This window comes from Corvus cornix, chromosome Z (genome assembly GCF_000738735.6).
Source record: "Corvus cornix cornix isolate S_Up_H32 chromosome Z, ASM73873v5, whole genome shotgun sequence".
NCBI classification, from domain to species: domain Eukaryota; kingdom Metazoa; phylum Chordata; class Aves; order Passeriformes; family Corvidae; genus Corvus; species Corvus cornix.
The window spans coordinates 40,578,100-40,590,664 of NC_046357.1; the positions used below are offsets into that span (position 1 = coordinate 40,578,100).

Below are 12,565 nucleotides of genomic sequence, written 5' to 3' on the forward strand. Positions count from 1 at the left end.
AGCATCCTTGGCATTGAGGGAAGAGGTGCAGGCTGCAGTTCACCCTTTACTTTGACCTTAGTCATGCTGTGGGTTCACAGCAGAGATCTGAGGACAGCAGAAGCAAATCCCACCACAGGTGGAGAGAGAGCCCCAGGTTCTCCTAGAACAGGGGACAGGCCTAGCCAAATGGATTAAGGCATCTAGAGAAGTTACTTCCATAGGTAGAATAGCAGAATGAGTCATCGCAATCTGAGGACAACACACGCATACAAAAAATGTGCTGGATGAATGGTTTGAAGCAGCTGTTTAAAGCTGTTCAAGATGGACAACAGCTCAGAAACCAGAGGGTGGTGAGAAAGAAGATGTCTTTAGTAATTCACTGGGAACAGTTCAGTGAATTCAATCAAAGCTAATGAAGAGACATAAGTGTTCACTAGGGTGGTGATAGATACACTCTCCAGGCAGAAATACTCTGGATTGGCTGTGCAGGATGGAGAAGAGGTAGGAGGTGGCAATGTAGAGTTCATAATGATACAGAGCAGTGAAAAGATGAAAGTGCTTGGGTTTGGGTGTCACGTGAGGAAACTCAAATGGGCTTGTCCTTGCCTTGTACAGTTCTCATATATTCACATTTGGCATGTTGCATTCAGTCCATAGTCCAAAATATATTGACAAGCAGGTAGGGAGTTTACACAAAGCTTCCTGAAAACTGAGGTTCCACAGGTGAATAATGAGGCAAAATTATAGGAGCTAATTCTGTATGAAGCCTAGCTAAGTGACACTTCAGTGCATGGTTGGGAGACATAATAGGAGACACCAAATATTCTAAAGCTAGAAAAACATAAGTAATAAATGGAGTTATTTAGAGAATGCATAAAGTATAATGGTATGAATGGATACCAAGTCAAGAAGATGTTCAGAATGAGTGTCAGAAAATTTACTGAAGTAGCAAATATTCTCCCTGAGGGAAATTGCAAACCTGGTTATTCTGGAAAAGTACAAATTGTGTACAAATTTAAGATTAAGAAATGTATATTAGAGAAATGCCACAGGTGGGAAAAGGAGTAAATTTTTGTGTCTGATATGCACAATATGAGTCAAGGTACGTGGGGATCTGGACAAAGCAAGTAAGATATTCGGCAAAACATAAGCAATGCTCATTTTGGCATCTCAGCACTTGAAATCCAATAATATCCATATATCCATTAATATCCATATAGTCATCCTTGCAAGGGGTCTGCAAGGTAAGAGAACACATTTATTAGCATTCTATGGGTCTAAAACTGACCTAGAGACTAAGAGCTAAATCCCCAATGAGATCAGGCATTACCACTTACACAGTTACAGACCTGACCTAGCTCAAGCCATGAGCAGGCGAGTGTGTTTGCCAGTAGAGTTAACATATGTTTACTTCTATTCTACTCTCAATGCAGAAACACCTGCAGTCAACTGGTGATTTTTCATCCTCTGCCATGACCAGTAGACTAGATTGTTTAGAGATTTGTTCTCTGCACAATTTCATTTCTAAAAATCAGTAAAAAATACTTTTATCTTTTGATAATTCAGGTCCTATTCCTGGTTCTTAGTACAGGTTGCTTATGTCAGGCTTTCAAGAAACCATTGTTCATCATTTTGTCTTGACCTACTCCCCCTTCAAAGTGAAATATCAACATTTGCAAACACTGTATCATGAGGGGAATTTTTTTTTTTTTTTTTTTTTTTTTGCAAAGTGCTTTGAATGAAAGGTAGGATAAAATTCAAGATGCTGGGGTTTTTCTTGCACGTTCCATGCCACTGAAGAGGTGAAAATGTTCCTTTGAACAAAAGCTGTTGATTTATCTACATTTTACTGGCTTCCTTTGTTCCCTGAAGCTGCATATTTAAACTTTGTCGTGCAAGAATTTATTACAGATACAGGAGGGCAGAGCAGTCTTTTTAAAACTCAACTGCTCTGCTCAGACCAAAATTTTGGGATGAAGTAAAATTGAATCCACTGGCATAATAGATAATTGCTTTTTCTGTTTCAACATTTTTATAGATTTAAAAAATAAAAAAATACAAATGAAAAACCACCCAAATGGAAGTACCAACTACAGTCATTATTATTAAGACTGAGGTAAGATTATCTAGCCCCCATTTATTACCTTTTTCCTGGCAAGAATAATTCATGAGTATCTGACAACACTCTGTAAATTCCCACTTTGCTAGCCTAACACAATAATTTGCCATCTCTGCCTTCTAGCATCACACATGGCATCTCTTCTGCATGAATACCCAGCAGCTATACTAGAGATGCCAGTGAGTCGTCATTACTGGCATGGCAAAGAAGTATTCGATTGTCATAACTCCCAGTTCTCAAACCAGGTAGACATTTTGCACATTCTGATTCATCTTCAGAAGTGGAAGTGACTGTGTGAGGGACTGCAAATAAGCAAAAGCATTCATACTGGCAATGACTTATAACTACTCTGACAGATGGGTAGTTTTGTGATAAATTGAAAATCATGTGGTGGTGGTGTTTATTATTAATTTTGATGCTTCATTTTTTAACTTCAAATCAAAACAAGACTGGGAGGAACAACTTGGGTCATACAGTCACTATTTAATCCAGTGTACAGAACACCCATTCTGCACAATGCAAGTCACTAAGTGCTTTTGGAATCCTTTAGCAAACTAACACACACTGATACAGAATACAAGCAGCCCCCAAGAGAGTGGCACAGGATGCCAAGCAAACAGAACCAGCCTCACTTTCAAGCACAGCCTTTCCTGTGCCTGGTGAGGTGTCTGAATGAGGAAATGCCTGTACCCTTCTCATCAGGTGTCAGGATGTACTGCTTCCAGCCTGTCTCAGAAGCAATGTGGTGCCTGTCCCACAGAAACCTCACAGCCCTGTAATCCTTCTCACTGGAAAAACAGCTTGAAGGGACAGCCAGAACAAATCTTGTGTAGCCATGGTGACTAAATCCAGCTGGTATCTATCGGAGGGTTCATCCCCTTTCCCTTACATCTATAAGCACACAGCTCATGTAATACATTTGACACCCTTAGGTATTCCTGTCTTTATGATTTTATCCTTCCTGTTTTAATTTGCCTTGGTTCTCATGTATCCTTTTGTTACTTAATTAACATTTAGAGTTTCCAGAGCACTATCTCCATCCTCTCTGGTCCATGGAGAGGGACAGCAAAGGAATAAGGCATTAGGAGGGTGTTTGAAGAAGGAAGTCTAAAATTTACATCTGAATGTCTTTCAGCTGATTTAAAGAAACAAAAGCAATCAAAAATCACCCCACTAGAAATTTGTAGTTTTCCACACCGCTGAAGAACAGGTACCACCTAAATTATAAAAGGAAAAGGAACTTCCTTATTTGTAAGAATCAGTTGAATTTTACTGTACCAGATAGGTACAGGATGTCTGCATTTCATAGCATTTCCAGCGAGAGATTCATCTCACATCTCTGTCCCATCATTTCAAATATTTCCATGTTCAAATAGCCTTCTTTCCTTCTTTTATAAGTAGGCTTTTGTGCCTGATATGTATATTTTTAACTGGACTGACATGGCACAGTAGAGACATCCAGTGGTTTGTCAGATTATTAAACTCATGACTGTCACTGAAGATATAGTGCAGAACTATTTCCATTAGATAATGGTAATTTTAATTTCACTTCAAACACAAATTTAAGATTTGATATTAATCAGCACTAAATTGGGAACTTGCAGCAATTTGACATCAGATATTTAATTTAATTTGCCGTACATCTAACTAGTTTCTAGTGATTTATGTGAAACACAAGCTCCATTTATACTAAGGTGTAAATTTCAGTCACAGTTAAAGTAAGGTTGTTGAAGTCAATGGAGTATTGTCAAGTTACTGTCAGAGGATATGGACCTATTTAGTTTGGAGAACTGGAAAGGCATGCCTATTAAGAGTTTAAGATTCCATAGAGGAAAATACTGCTTTGGCTTGTACTTACTGCACTGTTCGTCTAAGAATGCTGGGAGACAGAATAAGAGTGTAGGCTCACCCATCTCTGTTAACTCATTAAATAGCAGCAAATACATTATGGCACTTGAGGATGGAAAGAAGATTGCTGGGAGCCAGCAAAGATCTGGCAGCTGAGAGGAAGAAGACAGCCCAATAGACAGAGATTTAGCAGCTGAGTGATGGGGCCAGAGCTCTGGAAACACAGAAATAAGAGAGAAAAGAAATTTTGAAAGCAGATGAGGGGAAGAGACAAGCTAGCATGACAGTGAACTTTGGATCAGAGAAAGACGACATCAGAGAATCAGAGTCAGTTCTGACTTACAATCTGTAAAACTCTATTTACATTCAGTGAGGCTGTAGAGAACATAAGTCAGGGTTGCTTGGGTAGAATAAAATCCCTAAAAAACAAAGAAAAGCCTAAAGCTAGCAGGCCATAGAGAAGCACAAAGGTATGCAGCTCGTCAAAGAGGTTGCAAGACTGTGATTTATTAAAGTGCTGCCATTGCTAAGAGTTTGATCTTAAACCCAGTAGGAGTCTTTCCATGAACTCTGGATCAGGCTCTGAAACAGCATTGCTTGACTGGCTGATAAAGTGAATAACAGCACATATCTTTTCTATTGACAAAGTGAGGAGGAGTTTTTAAATTGCTTTAGTTTAGACAAGTTATTTACAAACAAAAAGCAAAGCTGGTGAATGCACAGTGCCCTGTTAGGAGACAGAGGGACTAATCAGTGTTAATTATGAGTTGGCATGAATGCAACAGAAAAATTTAAATGAAATGCTGACTATATTTACTATTCTCACTGGTTTTTCACCCTTGTAATAGATGCACATGCATGTAGCAGAGAAGTGAATGCTGGTTTAAACCAGTGTCCTGTTCCTCATGGTGACTACAAGCATGCAACCAGGGAGAAGTAAGAAAAGGACAAGTATATCCCTATGTCCCATTCTACCACATATATGTTGGTCATTACATACCTCCACATGAAACAATTTTTTAATACAATTGGGAATAAGCAGCACAGTTTCGGAGAGCATAAAGCAGTATATTACCTTGTGCCAGGAGGGTTCTCAGTCTGACCCTTTTCTTGCAGTTAGACCTATATGTAGATCTCTCAAGACCTTCTTACTCTGCAGATGAAGCAAAATTGCAATGTTTTTTATTGAATGTGCTTTGGAAAGCTACATATCAGGAGAAACTGTAAAGCATCTCTGCAATGTAAGAATTTGGCTTCATTCTTGGCCTTGATTTGATACAATTGCTTGAAAGACCTTAATTTTTACACTTGATTCCTTAACCCCAGAACTTTTCACTCAGACTTTTTAGAATTTCTAGAGTTTTTCCACCCCTATCAGAAGTGCGTTCACCGTCCTGAATTTGAGGGCAAGATAAATGGAGGGATACTTTCTTCAACTGAACAAAATAGCTCTGCCTGTACTAATGCTTTTTAATGCCTGCAAAGTGAGAGGCTGAACTTCAATAGTTGAGAGAGCATTGTGTTGACAGAGGTGACAGGGCAACAATTTAATTTTTTATTGAACCATTTTTGAAAAGTTCAGTAAGGGCACAAATTATAAGCTAATATTCACAGTGAAAAATAGATCACCAGGTTTCCAGCACAATTAGCACCTACCACATTCTTCTCAGGATACAACTGAAATATTACAGGTGACTTTCAGCAGTTTTTCTTCGGTGTCTAGTAGGTCAAGAATCTATTGCATTTTTTTAACCTCTGCTCAGGCAAGCAACAAAACAAAACAAAAACACAGCCTTCCTCAAGCTGCCTACCGTCTTCTCTGTATCAGCTCGGCAAAGTGAGAGCGGCTTTAGGAACACTCTAATATTCAGTCTCCATGCTTATTCACACACTGCCTGTTCTTTTGATCTCATGATCACGTGGCAAACTATTCTCTCTTCTGTCACCATCATTATTGTGGGGAACAGAACTGCCTCGTGTTTCCTGGCTCATTTCACATAGATATCAAATGAAATATTGTTCAAGTAGGTACTGCAGAAGAAATCATTTGCACCTTTATTAAAAGTTAACAGAAGCTGCCAGCACAGGAATGCACATATGTAACTAGCTTTGTACATGGTCAGTAAAAACAAGTACTTGAACCCCTCACAGCTTATAGAGTTTCATTACAATATGTATTTGTGTAAAGATGAGAGCTCAGAATTTTTTTCTTTTAAGGCATCTTCTCATAGGCTGTTGACTAGAACAGAGAAAAGGAGCCGCTTCACAGGCTGGGCTTTTAGATTATTTTCTTGGTTTCCATTTCCATTCTCTTAGATTTCCACATATGCTGCTCAAAAGAAACTCTGAATTCAGTCATAAAATTAGGTATTAAATGTTGAGTTAAATTTGAATATATTTAATTATTCTTATCCCTTGGGAACTGAAAATCTATGACTCATGACACAAACCCAAAGATTTAAGACAGAATTGTATTCCTGTTGGGCTTTTATCCATAAAACTAAAGACAGAGAAACAGTGACTTGACTTCCACCTCAGGCTGAGCTGACCAGCCTTTATTTTAGCCCAGTTTTCACAGCATCCATTTCATGTAACATTTTTATGAGACTCTGCTAAATCTCCTTAGAAAAAAACTATTTTGGACATATTTTGTTTATTTTGATGGCTGAGCAAAAAATTACTATTGTTACACTGCCAGGGTTTATGAAGATTTTATTAACATTAGAGTCCATTTAAAAGTAAAATGTCATATTGGTGAGAGAAGAAAATTTGCAGTAATCTGTGCATTTATCATGAAAACCTCGGAAGGGAAACAATGCTTTTAAATAGATGTCATTTGATTATATGCCAGCTACAGAGGATGCTAACAAAAGAGAAGCTACAGTTGAATACATATGAAATACCGTTCTCTTCCCTCATTCAGACTGCAGGGTGGCCCAGGATACAGGTGAGGCGGCAGGAGATTGCAACTAGCTTCTCTTCTGAGCTCATGGGTAGTTTTCAAATATCCAGGGCTTTGAACCAAATTGTTGTATCTCTTGAAAGACTATCTTTAACCACCTCTGTTCTTCATAACTCTCAGTCCCATCACAAAATATAGTTCTCTGGATACTTATTTAGACCCTGTAAATTATATGTAGTACAGTGAGTGGCATAGGAAAATTGTATTCTTTGCACATTGTACCCCAAAAGGCACAAGACAGGTTAAAGACTACCAGCATATATTTGACTGACTTTCATCAGCTCAGAAGCTGAGCACTCAACTGTCATTAGTGGTGCAGGACCCTTAAAGCAAAGAGAAATTCTTCTTTTGCAAATGAGGAGCCTTGAGCAGAGGGAGTGTAAGTGATTTCCCCAGGTCACAGGGAATCATGACACTCTGCCAAGAGCTCTCTCTGAGTCTCCTTACATTTCAGTTAAGGGCACTGAGGTCGTTCCAGCTATACACTTAATAGCCACCTCTCTGGGACACCTGCAGTCTTGCTGGGTTTTAATTCATATGTGACTAGTTAAGAAAAAGTCTAAGGGATTTTTCAGTGAAGTAAATCCGCAACATATCCAGAGTCCTTTTAAAAAGTCTGCGTTGAATGGAATGAACAGCTACATTAGGAGAGATATGCTATGATGAGTTGAAGATTGCAAGGCTCAGATGAAGTCTTGATTAACTTGTCATCCTAATCGCCTCTGGAAACAGAGGGAAAAGGGTATTTTATTTTTAAATTTTCATCTAGGTAAGGTCTAGTGCAGCTGAAGAATGTTTGCATGTCATATAAACATGTATGAGTGGAAGAAAATTAATGTGAGATTTCTCATGTTTTCTGTGTGACAGAAAAAGAATCAAAAAGTGGTTTTGAATCTATATGCAGGAGATCAAATATTTATCACAGGATTTATATTTTGAAATTGATTTAGAAGAGCAAGTGCTGACTGGAACTTTTCCCTAAAACCCAAACCAAATTTTGAGATTTGAAGGAAACCCCTCTGGATCAGAAGGATAGAAGAGAAACAAGTAGACAGCCTTTTCCTTTCTGCTCTTGAATAGGTCTATATTAGCAACTACTTTTCATTCTGCCAGCATTCACAGAACTTTCAGGCCCATGTTTCAAAATCAAAAATTTCACATAGTTATGAGACTTATTTGAATTAGTCCAAAACCAGACGGGAGTAGAGGACCTTGATAGGTGTGGCAGAGCACTGAAGAAAGAAGTCCTAAAAGGAAAGTTAAAAAGAAAAAAAAGCTGAACAGGGGAGATACCTGGAGCAATTAAAGTTATTTACCAGAAATACTCATCTCTACCTTTCTTCTACCCAAATATAACCACGATCTCAGGGCAGTGCTGACTACTTAACTTGCTACATATTGTACTGTAAATACAACTCAATTTGAATTCACACAGTATAACCATCAAAGCAATATCACTTACAGAAGAAGCAGTCACAAACTAAATAGTTACCTGATGCTGGAATGATGATAATTTTATCTAATCTAGCTTTCCTAGATTGCTAAACCTGTATTCTTGCTCAGCAGTATTTCTTATAGAAAAGTGACAGAAATATGCTTATATTATTAGCAAGTGATATCTGACTTTTCTGCCTCAGTGCACCCATGCACCCCTCTGCCCTTTCACAATCAATTTCAGTCCCTTTTGCTTCCATTGTACATCCACTGCCATTTGAACCTTGTGCTTCTCAAAGCCCCTGTCTGCAAAATCAATTTAAACCCATCCTGGATGCAGAAGAGCTATCACTTGAAGGGAGCTTTATGCCCTATTTCCCTGCTCACCAATGTGAAGACATCTGCCCTCCTCTGACTGTTCTCATTCCCACCAGCTAGCCCCAGCTGCCAGAGAAAACCTGTCCACTTTGGGAACAGAAAGGGAAATTGTTCTCCAGCCAACCACTCTTTATCATTGTGTTAATAACCATGTCCCCATCTGTCCTCCACATCCATCTGCTGTCCTCTGTCTTACACTGGGCTTGGAAGGTCCTTGGTGAATGCATAGCCCTTGGTGACTATACTTTTGTCACACTTCCAAAAAACTGATTAGATTTAGCATCAATCCATGTATAACAGGTCATTTAAGAAAGGGAGAAGTATTGTTATACAAAGACATTTGTCACTTGCACACCACAGTACAGTCCTGGAGAGGCCACCAGCTATCTGCTCCTGTTCTGAGAAGGGAGCAGGAAATGGAGGATCTCACCTATCCTCCTCCAGTGGAGGACTGAACTAAAAACCCGTAGCTGGCTGAGGGGATGTAAGTCAAATGGATTTTAGGGGCCCTGAAGTCAGCCGAGGGGGGCGGTAAAATGACTAGCCAAAACACTTGACTGAAAAGAAAAAGAATCTTTCGAATGCAAGCACTGTGGGATCCATGGAGGATTTGCAGGTTTTCCGAGGGGAAAAAAAACAAACCAAAGAGGTTGTGATAGATTATTTTTAGGGATTAGTGAGTGTGGCAGAAGCAAGGACCTATGTTCTACCTATAGCCAACATCCTTAGTACCAAGTATCAGTGTGCTGGAAGTGTCTAGATTCAGGGGTATTTTTTTTATGCCTGCTTCAGTAATGGTGTATAAGTCTTTAGATAAATAAATTTATAAGACCCTAATACCACAGTTTTAACAACATTTTGTGTTTCAACTCTTTCAGCATAGCCATAGGACAGAGTGACATTTGCAGGACAGTGACCATAAACCACTGGAAATTCTCAGGATGACACCCTAATTTCCAGGATTCAAAAAAAATATCTGTCATTCAAAAAAGATGCACCAAGAAAAATAGGAAATACTTTTTCTCTCCATTAATTTATTCTGATGAAGTCATCCACTTGTAATATTCTCTTACTATTTCTGAAATCCATAAATATCACAAAATGTGCAAAGGCAATCACGTGAAGTGCAAAAACCACAGGCACAGCATTGTCTTGCTCAATCCATTGGAATCTGTCACATCTGAACAAAGGAATCAGAAAAAAAGAAAAAGAAAAAAAACCCACTGTGCTAGAAGAAAAAATATTCATGCAGATGCACAAACCAATAAAAGCAAGGAAGTTCTGAATCCAGGTCACTGTGGAGTCCTAAACACAGGCCTATTGTGTTTTGATGCAGCAGAAGCCCATATGGTCTTCCATTAGAGGGTCTCAAAGCAATGGGCAATGTTACCATACCATATGTGCTGACTGGAACTTCTGTGATGATTTATGTTAGCAAGCATAAGGATTTTTTTGCCTTCAGATTTTTTCTTGTTCTGTTAGCAGAAGCCTAGAAATGGACAACCTTGTCGATGGGGGTTTCCAGCATTAATACTAAATTTATCTCTGAAAAAAATGAGCAAAATAACTGTAAGGCCAACAGAGCAGGACTGCATGTTTAAAAGTGAGTTCTCTAACCTGGAACTACATGTTTCCACCAAATAAAAGATCCCAGTTTCTACTTCAGCTTCACACTGCTTCTAATCAATTCCCTGCTAGGAAGCTACAAAAAGGCAGTGGCCAAAAACGAACCGTATGGAAATTTACCTCTCAGAAACTGAGCCTCACAATGCAGGTTTTTTTCTCAATTTCCTCTTTTAAAACAAAGCAACTGGAAAGAAAATCAAACATTAAAAACATCAGTGAATTTTTAAAAATCTTGCTTTCTGGAAGAAATAAACACTAATGTTGCTAAACAAACAAGCAAAATACAACACCAGCATCATTTCTCTTTTTCTCCATAGTACAAACCAGAGCTATCCATGACTTTGCTACCATGGATCAATTCTGTGTATAAAAGTCACCACACAACACCCAACAAACGTGCCACTCATCCTGTTCTGCTGAGTATTGTATACTTTGGTGAAAGATCATAAAAAGGACAAAATAGCCCACTAAACAGAGGAGCAGATTTCTTTCTCCTTTCCATGCTGTTACAGCTCTAACTACCCCACCCCACCAAATGTCTGTCAAGTGTAAGAACTGCCTGGAGAAGACACAGTTTGTTATCTACAGACTAAACCAGTTGAAAAATTAATTCAGCTGACAATTGTTGCTTTTCCATATTTATAAAATGTCGAGACACAAATGGCTTAGAAGGAAATTTCAACAGCACAAAGATGGAAGGTATTCAATCCCTTATAAAATCTGGGGCAGCTGCCAACCAGCCATAGCAATTGTTCTCCTTCAACTCAATATAATCCTCCAATTCAATTTTCCCTACACTTTTTTTCTAAATCTCAGAGAAACATTAGGTGCTCCAATGTCAGATGGTGCTCTAAGCTGTTGATCTAAGAACATGGGGGAAAAAAATTGAGGTAGTTCACCCAGTTGTATGTACATAGCTTTATGTGTAGAGATGCATATAGACTGTGCGTACAAATACACTGACGTAAGATTCTGGTAGTTTTACACACTTTCTTTATCATCAGCACATTTGCAATTGTTTCTACACAATGGGGATTAAATCAGAAATTAAATAAGCTGTTCAGGTATTTTTTAGAATTGACTACCTAAACCAAGGCACATTCTGCCAAAAAGCCAGTTAGAAGAAGGATCCACACAATGAACCCAATGAAAACCATGGGGGGATCTGTTAGAGCCAGGTGAACTGAGCTGGGCAAAGCAGAACAGATAGCAACTGAAGGAAGAGGGTAAAGACAGAAAATATGTGGTTGCCCAGGAATATATGCAAAAAGAAGTGCTTGGGGGAAAAGTCCTGGCTAGAAAGTCAGATTGCTTACCACAAGCAGAAAAGCAGACTCATCTCATCCAGTAAAGGTAAATAATGTCATTCCACTAGGTAACACTGAATCTACCAAATACTGCTCTTACCAGAATCATTAATCACTGTGTTTTGAAGTGGTTTAAATCCTAACTATATGGACTTCAAAGTGCCAGATCTCAGGAAAGACAGAGGTCTGTTTTGGGAGAGGGGGATGACAGGACCAGACAAATACAATGTACTCAACAGAAACAGCAGGGCATCTTTCTCCTGGAGTGAAGTCCCTCCCACTTTAAATAAGGATCACTTATTTCAGACCTGAGGAACCCGAACATACATAAGTCCATGGGAGCTCATGAGCTGCATCCCAGAGTCCTGAGGGAATTCACTGATGTAGTTTCCAAGCCACTCTCCATGATACTTAAAAAGTCATGGCAGTCAGGTGAAGTCCCAGGAGATCAGATAAAAGGGAAACATTGTGCCCATCTTTAAAAAGGACAGAAAGGAGGACCCTGGGTACTACTCACCTGTCAGCCTCCCCTCTTTGTCTGGGAAGATCCTGGAACAGATCCTCCTAGAAGCTGTGCTAAGGCAGAGGGAGGACAGGGAGGTGATTCAGGACAGCTGTCAAGAGCAAATCCTGCCTGACCAACAGGGTGACTACATCAGTAGAAAAGGGAAGGGCTATAGATTTCATTGATCTGGATTTCTGTAAAGTTTTTGACACAGTCTCCCAAAACATCTTTCTCTCTAAATTGGAAAGAGATGGATTCAACCATTAAATGGATAAGACATTTGGATGGTCGCATCCAAGGGGAAGTGGACAATGGCTCAGAGTCCTGATGGACATCAGTGATAAGTGATGTCCCTCACGGGTCCATACTGGTACCAGTGTTACTTAACGTCTTCATTAATGATT

General features: G+C 39.1%; 1 long non-coding RNA gene across 1 annotated transcript; it reads right to left on the bottom strand.

The window, feature by feature from the left end:
• Positions 1-6,644: 6,644 nt before the first annotated feature.
• LOC109145196 lies at positions 6,645-10,532 on the bottom strand. The gene is made up of 2 exons (XR_002046473.2): positions 10,470-10,532; positions 6,645-8,158 (listed from the first exon to the last, which is right to left on the bottom strand). It is a non-coding gene; the product is annotated as an uncharacterized LOC109145196 (long non-coding RNA).
• Positions 10,533-12,565: the final 2,033 nt, after the last annotated feature.